Genomic DNA, 8,576 nt, shown 5'->3' on the forward strand with positions numbered 1-8,576 from the left:
AAAAACAATCCTGTTGCCAAGAAATCAGCTCCCAAAACCCCTCCAAACCGCGAGGGACAGAGTGAAGCTTCCCCAGCTGAACCTGCTGCTGGTGCTCTGATTGCTGCTCATGTCCTCGCCATACTTGAGCTCCTCCTGGATAAACAAACCTGGACCAAGTTTTCCAGTATCATAATCATAATCATAATTGGGGGAGAAAATTAAAATCTCACTGCTATTTGTTCAGCATTATAAAAGTGGCTGTGTCAGGCCTAACAAGCACCATTAGTTCCACTGAGAAGCCTTTCAGCTCCATGTAGGAGCCAGAGCTTGGTTAAACACCCATTGAGATGTTGGTGCCTGTTATAAATGCATATCACATTATTGGCTTTTCACAAATACTATAATGAATGTTATATGTATAAGGTTAGAAAATTTTGTTGTATTAATATAGTTTCCTTTGTTTCTGTTATTGATGAAACTTAGAAGCAGTGGGATAATACATATTTGTTAGGCTATAACATGATATTAAAGCACAAACTACTTTTTGTTTATATAACCCAGAGACTAAAAAAAAAATAGACAGAGACCCCCCTGCATCCTAAGATTATCTTGTCCAGATGAAGACAAGCAGTCCTCCAAGCCCTCCAAAGGAAAAATTTATGGCACCTGTTATCGGAGGACATAAAACCTAGTGGGGCCAAGAAGATTGATCTATTGGGAAGGGGGCAAGGAAAAACTAAACAGAGGAACACCACAGATCCTAAGAAGAATGTCTGAATATGTATGAGAATCTATGGATCTGTAGTAGGGTTCTGTTTTTAAGGGACAATCCTTCGTTAGTAGGTGTGCTCTCTTGGCTGAATGCAGAGACACCCGCCCATATCTGTATACTTTATTTTTCTCTCCTAATTGTCTTTCTATTAAACTTTTAAATTCTATAAAAAATATGTGAACCTCATTTTTCACAGTGCCCAACTCAGATTTCACAGCTGCGTGACTCAACAGGCTTTCCCTAATTTGCCAGTCACCAAGAGCAACCCCTAAACCCCCAAAAAAGAGCACACAGAAGGATTTTTGGCAGCTCCCAGTGCCTAAAACAGGGTTGGGGTGAGTTCACGTGCTCTCGTTATATTAAAAGCTCTGTACACAAGGGATGTTATGAAGGAAAAGCAATGTGGAATGTGATGAGGAGACAGGTAAAGGAGCTTGGCTGGCAGGAATTATGCTGAGTTTTCTCCCAGATGTTAGCTTTGTCCAGCGTTCTCCAGGAGGCAGGGGCAGGGGTGCTGGCAGTGGCTGCACTCACTCTCCAGCTGCTCTGATTTTGGGACTTTGAGTTCTGTCTGTTATAAATGAAATCAGAATTTTGACAACTAGGTTTATTGAGTTAACAGCAGTTTAATTAAAAATGAATACAATTTAGTAAATTTAATAATAATTTGGTATAAAATAATATAGTTTAGTAAAGAATACAATTAATAAAAAAATACAATTTATATATGTAATTTGCCAGTAATTAAGTATGATTAAAGCATAAGCAAAACCGACCGGGGCACGGAGAGGGCTTCCCACCCTGCCTCATGTACAAAACAAAACAATTCAAACTAAACTTATGTACTGTATGCTTATACATATTCAGTAATGCTTACCACAAGTTTCCTCCTATTTCTGATTTTTCTGACTTTTCTTCATGGCACATGCTCCACTTGTTGTTAGGGGTCTTTAGTCTTCTTTTGGTGGTCTTTGGACGAAGGCTTACACTCATCCTCGCTGTCCTCTGGATGGCCTCACAGGTTTGTGTGTGCATACTAAGCACTGTATTATGCAAGTCCACTAATTAGTCTTACATTTTATAATTTTCAGGCCCTATGCCTAAAGTCGTTCCAACTTTGTCCATCTCAAGGTCGATTTTGTCTTGGGACATCACTTTTCTCAAAACTACATCCTGTACCTCAATTTTAACATGTAACATCTGTAAAGGGGTACATCTGCCTTGTAACACTGACTCTTTTGATTGCTTCTAATCATAACTTTCCAAAATAGTTACAATTTAGTTAGCACGAGTCGATTCCATTTATTGCACCTCCTCAGCAATGGGATCTCTCCAGCTGCTCCCTCAGACCGAGGGAGATCTGTTATCACTCACCCTCCCCAAAGCCTTGGCAGCAAACAGCCGGCCTGGGAGGATTTATGAGGAACACACCAATCCCAAATCCCTCTTGTTAAAGTTTATTGCTATGGCAAATCTCTGCTGCAGAGAGAGGCTGTTGTAGCAACACTCTGCCACGATTTTAGCTTCACCTTTTCTCTTCTCCTGCTCCCAGAGGTGTCATCTCCACCACGGAGATGCTTAGTGAGGTGGCAGATGCCCTGCACAGCTCCCTGGACCATCTCCTTCTCCCTCCCTATTCCACATCCATCACAGGCAGTTCTGCATCTTTTTTTGGAGAAAAGCACTGAAAACACATTACAAGCACACCCACTGCCAAAGCAGCTCCCCAGGCTAAGTGAGGCACAGCCGTCCTCGGCAGAAAGTTAAGGATGCAGCCTCCAACAATTTGGATTCAGCATTTTTTTTCCTCTCATCTATTATGAATTTAGGCTAAGAAGAGAACTCTTCATGAGCACCTGCCTAAGTTCACGTGTGTTTTGACTGTACCACATTTATGGTGCTTATTCAGTTTGTAGTACCCAGAGCAGAGGGTGAAGACAGTTCTACCACTCCTGTTAGCAAGAATATTCCCTTTGGCCCTTCCAATCCTCAGAGAAATTTCACCAGAAGGAGCCAGACAACCCACAGACCCTTTGGTTTCACCTCTACACCTCATTCAGCTGTAGCCTCGTGCTCCCTGCACGAGAGCCCAGCACTCCCCCCTTAACACAGGCTCCAAATAACATCTCCCCTTCCTCTCCTTCCTCTGCTTTTTCATCTTTCCTAACTGCACGCTACATTTCTTCCCTGCAAACACCCAATTTAGATGGCATCAGGAGGTGCTAACAAAAAATGCTTCACTGTCTTGTCAGCAGATTACAGAAGGGTGTCTCATTCAAATTTATCCAGTTGGAAACAGAAGTAATTGATGTGAACTTGAAAAATATATGATTTGGAAGAGCGGGGTGGGGGAAGCTTCTCACCAGCATTCCTATCTTGCTCACCCTAGGCTGGGTAATCAGGAGCTCCATTATCACCTCCCTTTTCTGCATTTACCTCGGGCAGAGGAGCTGGGATGAGGACAAGGTGTAAATGTGCACGTGCTGCAGGTCCTGGGCTGGCTCTGCTGTCTGAAAACAAAGGGAAAAGCAAGTACTCCATTAGGATGGGCTGTGTTTGCCCAAGCAGGGATATTGTCCTGGAGGGGAGACTGCAGTGAGGTCCCTGTTCCTTCTCCCTTGGTCTCAGCTGCCCCTTCTGACAGTGACAGCTTCATTTCCAAAGGCAGGAGCAGCAGGGAAGATGAGAATCCCAGAATAGTTTGGGTTGGAAAAGACATTGAAGCTCATCCAATTCCACCCCCTACCACAGGCAGGGACAACTTCCACTGTCCCAAGTTGCTCCAAGCCCTTTCCAACCTTGCCTTGGACACTTCCAGGGATCCAGGGGTGGCCACAGCTTCTCTGGGCACCCTTGTGCCAGGGTCTCCCCACCTCACAGGGAACAGTTCCTTCCCAACATCCCACCTAACCCTGCCCTCTCTCAGTTTTAAAGCCATTTCCCCCGTCCTGTCATGCCCTTGTAAAACATCTAGGGAGTGGTGACTCCTGAGGGACACAGGCCTGGCTTTACAGCAGAGACCTTGAAAATGGGGAAACAATGTAGAAGATGAAAAGACAAAGGACAGGAGGTGACAGTGAAGGCTCAGGGCTATAAGCAACTCACCTCTAGTACAGAAATGCGAATCTTGGAGCAGAAAAGGGGCAGGTAAGCAGATGCAGACGTTTAAGCTGTACTGCCATTCCAGCAGTTTCCTCTCTGGAGACACAGCAGCACTAACTGATCCCCAGAGCTCCAAGCATGAGGAATGTCCCAGCATCTCCTACAGCTGCACCAAACCCCTGCCACCACACAGTCAGGAGATGGCAACACCAGGTTCCAGCACGGCACAGGGGCCTGATGTGATCTCCCAGGTCAGAACCCGACTCTGAGCATCAACAGCAAATTAAAGCCCTTTTGCCCAAAACACAGAAGAACCTGTGGGTGAACATTTCCCTCATGCAGCTACATCATTGTATGAAAACATTGTATGTGATCAGCTCTCCTCATCCCAGCTAAACAACCCGCCCATCCTTGCTCAATTGTGCAGCGCTGCAGAAGTGCAAAGCAACTCACTCCAAACCACAATTTGAAGTTATTGTTATTATTTCTATTGCACAGAGACCCCCAGGTGAGAGTCCAACCAGAACAGGTGTTGCACACTCTTTATTTCAATTAAATACTGTAATAGGGAGAGCAGCCCAAGGCTGCAGGGAGCCAAATTAGAAAATTGCATGGAAAACACAAAATCTATCAGATTCACTCAGGTGAGGTTCACAGGAAGGTGGCTGGCTGTTCCTTGGGGCAGCTCTGCTGTGAAGGAATGAGGCAGTCGGTTCTCAGGGAAAGACTCACAGTAACATTTTCTGCTGGCCAGACACGACTTTTGCTAAAGGGGAGGAACAAATCCTGCCCCAGATGGACCCTCCCAGGTTTGTCTGAGACTGTCACAGAGCTGAGAACTGAACTTGAGTAACTGCTGTTGAACATCTGAGTTGTCCACTGCACCAAGGTGAGAAACACAGGAGCCCAGCAGCTGAAAGCCTTTGGAAGCATATTTTCCCAGCAGACTTGAATTTTGGGACAGAAAAGTGGACTAGACCAGAGGCTCTCTGCTACTTGCCCAATATAAGCACTGGACATCACTTTCCAAAGGCAGCTCAGCTGGGAGTCCTGGAAATGAGGCTTTTAAAACTCAGCCTAACAGTTTGTCCTCCTCTGCTCCATGTTCTGGGGTCCTGCATCCAAGCAGATAAATAAAGCACCCAACTCCACGCCCACACTGCCAATAAACTGGGATACTTTGCCTTGGGATGGAGCCATTCCAGAAGGGAAGCAGCATTTACAAAAGATGACACTGATTTTGGGAGAAATATATTTGGAACAGTGGAAACATAGCACTAAAATCCGCCTCTCCTTTTCTTCGAAATTAAAAACCCCAACACAGCCCTTTCTTCAGATTCCTCCCCAGAAAGATGAAGCCAATTTTCCAGCATCCCAATGAATATTTCAAAGATGAGTGTTTCCTTAAGCTAATTGGTGCCCATTATCACGGAATTAAAAGCCAAATGGATTGAAGGCAATTGAGCCTCATCACTTCCATTATTCTCTTTTCCCCAAAGACAATCCTGATTTTTAACTCCTCTGACCCTTGGGCTTTCAGACAGGTTTTCTGACAGGCTTGCTCACAGCACAAGAGCTCAAGGAAAGGTCCATAAACTGCAGAGGGCAGAATGGACAGGTGGAGAGGCAGGATCCGTGACAAACGGCTCCAGAGGGAATTTCAGCACACTGGGAATGTGCTCTCACCAGTTTGCATCCATCCCCTGGCCCTCCCCCTGTTTGTAACCCACACATTGACCCAGAGCCTTGCTCCTGCTGTCCTTGCTGCTCACCACATGGGCTTTTTTCCATGCTAAATCCCTCAATTCAGCTTCCAAACCCAATCCCTGGATTCATCCCTGCTCCCCAAAACCCTGCCTGGCTGGGCAAACTGCTGGAGCAGGGCAGGTACAACCTTCAACAGCAGAACTTCATCTTGCACTACTCTCCAAAATGCAACTGAAGGACTTCTGATTTTTAAAGACTGACACAAGCAGCAGGTGACAAATAAATTCTGCCTTTTCCTGCTGTCACAGCCATTCCAACTACCCAGAATCACTGGGATTCTTCCTTCAGGTCCCATCCGACTTTGTTTTTTGCCTTTCCCATGGTTGGCTCCTTATTCCAGCCAAACCAAAGCCCCCAGGACAGCAGCACCAAGCAGGTGCTTGTTCACCAAAGAGCCCAAATGGGCACTGGCACCTCTTAAACCCTGGCCCACAGAACTATTTATTACTCCTCTGAAAGGCTCCCAAGGAAGATTTTGTGGCTGAAATGTGACTTTTCCCCTTTTCCATAAAGGAAGAAAACAAACCCAGCCAACTATTGCAGGCAGCTTCCCATTTATTGCCATGTCCTCCAGCAGTGTGCACTGGGGACTGCCGTGAGGAACTCCAGGAACTGGGGATGATTTCCTGCTTTTGCCACCCAGATTCAGGCACTGGCCACTGCCCAAGGGACTAAACAGCACTGCTGGTCTGTTTGGGAGCCTGAATTGCCTTTGGGAAAGCTGTCAGTGCTCTGATGAACACTCAGAGCTTTGAAGGAAGCCTGAGGAGTGATCTCAAGGAATGCCAGTCATACCGAGCTCAGCCTTCTTCCCTCCCACACGGGGCTTTTGTTCACTCGCTGTTTACAGCTCAGAATTATTGTCATCATAAATGTTGAATCATGAGGCTGGAATCAAAGGGAAAGATTCCTGCTTTGTTTGTGGCTCCCTCCTTTGTTGCCCACCTTTCCCCCCCTCCCGGTTTGGTTGTGTTCCTCATTCAGTTTATGTGACACATTTAAGTCTCGGAGGGACGAGAGCTATGGCAACAGGAGTTGTGCAGCTAATCCCCGATGCAGAGTGCTAAAATCACACCATGCAGCAGCACAGCAATTCACCAGAGCAGCCCTGTTCTCATTCATGTTAAACTTGTGGAGAGAAGTCCCAGAAATTCTGGATAGGGGGAATAACTCATGTGCCATGTGGGTCAGGGCAGTGGGTAAAGCTGGAGCCTAGTCAAGAGAAGATGTGGGAATGGGGTCTGGGTCAGATTAGCCTGGAAACATAAGAAAAAATGGCAGAGGCAGTAAAAGTGGCTGGAAATTGGTAGAGACTCACTTTTGCTGCACTTCTGCTCCAGGTCACTATTTCTGCTCATGTACAGGAGGTGATAATTCGATATGACACCCTTACAACCCTCCTTATACTTTGATTCCCTCCAGTTGATCCCAGTCTGAGCCAGAACCCACAGGGAAAACAGCACAAACTGCTCCAGCTGGGCTGAGCCCCCCTGCCTAGCCCAGAGAGCCCTGGGGCTTGCTGGGCACCAACACGGCCACCAAGCCCCAGCTCAGCCCCTCAGCACCACCAGGAACAGGCCACAAACTCCACACATCTTTTTATTTTTTTACATTTTTTTCAGAAAACCCCTCTACCTGGAAAGATAGCAGTGGTGTGGAGCTTCTCTCTGCTCCCCAGGATGTTCCTGGCTCCATCAACACCAAGGAAAACCCCCCCAAGATGCTGTGGGACACCAGGAAACTGCTCCTACCTGGGCAGCCCAGCAAAAAAATTGGAATTAAACAAAGCCTCCTCAAAAACGTGAGCACTGCACACAGAAAATAAATAAATAAATATTATATATATATATATATATATATATATATATATATATATATATATATCTCAAAAATAAGGAAAAAACAGGGCAGCAAAGCTCACTTGTGCTCTCCATTCAGCTCTGCACTGGGAATTAATCTGTGATTCACAACTTCCCATCCGTGGGCTGAGAACCAACTGGTTATGAATGAATATTTTTGCAAACTAAAGAACGTGCAAGGTCTGCTCTAGGACAGCTTTTACACCGAAACCACAACTTTACAACCAGCACCTGAACCCCAAACAGAGCTGCACAGACTCACCCCAACCTTCACCTCCTTCTTGGGGAGGTTCAGGTGCTGTAGGGGGAGAGCTGAGACCCCTACCCCAGAAAGAGACAGGGTTACAGAAGAATCCCTGCTCTCCACAGCCAGAAATAAAGCATGATTCTAGCCAGGTGTGGGCTGTGCTGGAATTTGGCTGGGATTCAAGCACCACCCTTTTTGTAATTAGCGAGAGGCATGAATGGAGGGCTGTTACAGAGGAAATGATAGTTTATAATAATTGATATTCTCATTTAGATGGCATAATTTATTGTAAATAAATAAATGAAGAATTAAAAAGAAGCTTTTATTTGTAAGGAAAAAAATAGATTTGAGATTGGGCAACAGAACCAGCAAAAAACTGGAGAAGCCCCCTCAGGATCCCTCTCCTCGGGTGCCCCTCCCCGTGCCAAAGACCACCTGAGCTGTGTTATTGTTCCCAAAATCCTCCCAAATCCTTGGGATAAATCAGATTCCCTAACAATGCTTTGTGGTGTCAGTGATTCAGGCATTATTTTATCCTTGGCCAGGGTTTTGGTGTGTAGCTGACAGGGCTCTGGCCTCCACACAGACCCCGATCCAAAACCTTTCCACTTATTTATACGTTTTTAGCAAACAAAAGAATCAACGTTCACTGGCTCTAAGCCACACAATTTTCTTCATCAATCACCATTCTGTTCATTATTAGTTTCTTGCTCTTCCTGCTTATTTGGCCCACATCCTTTAGTCCTTTTATCAGCAGGGACTCTGCAGCTTTCCAGGCCTTGATCTCCTCTGTATCTCCTGGTTGCTCCAACATCCTCCAAGTGCTATAAATTTAAATTCCCAGATA

At 45.7% G+C, this 8,576-nt stretch overlaps 1 long non-coding RNA gene across 1 annotated transcript; it reads right to left on the reverse strand.

Moving 5' to 3' along the window:
- Nucleotides 1–941: 941 nt before the first annotated feature.
- Nucleotides 942–3,918, reverse strand: LOC147649271 (uncharacterized). The gene is made up of 4 exons (XR_015279288.1): nt 3,860–3,918; nt 3,191–3,264; nt 1,632–1,797; nt 942–1,325 (listed from the first exon to the last, which is right to left on the reverse strand). It is a non-coding gene; the product is annotated as an uncharacterized LOC147649271 (long non-coding RNA).
- Nucleotides 3,919–8,576: the final 4,658 nt, after the last annotated feature.

This window comes from Cyanistes caeruleus, chromosome 26 (genome assembly GCF_971803275.1).
Source record: "Cyanistes caeruleus chromosome 26, bCyaCae1.hap1.1, whole genome shotgun sequence".
Classification (NCBI taxonomy): Eukaryota; Metazoa; Chordata; class Aves; order Passeriformes; family Paridae; genus Cyanistes; species Cyanistes caeruleus.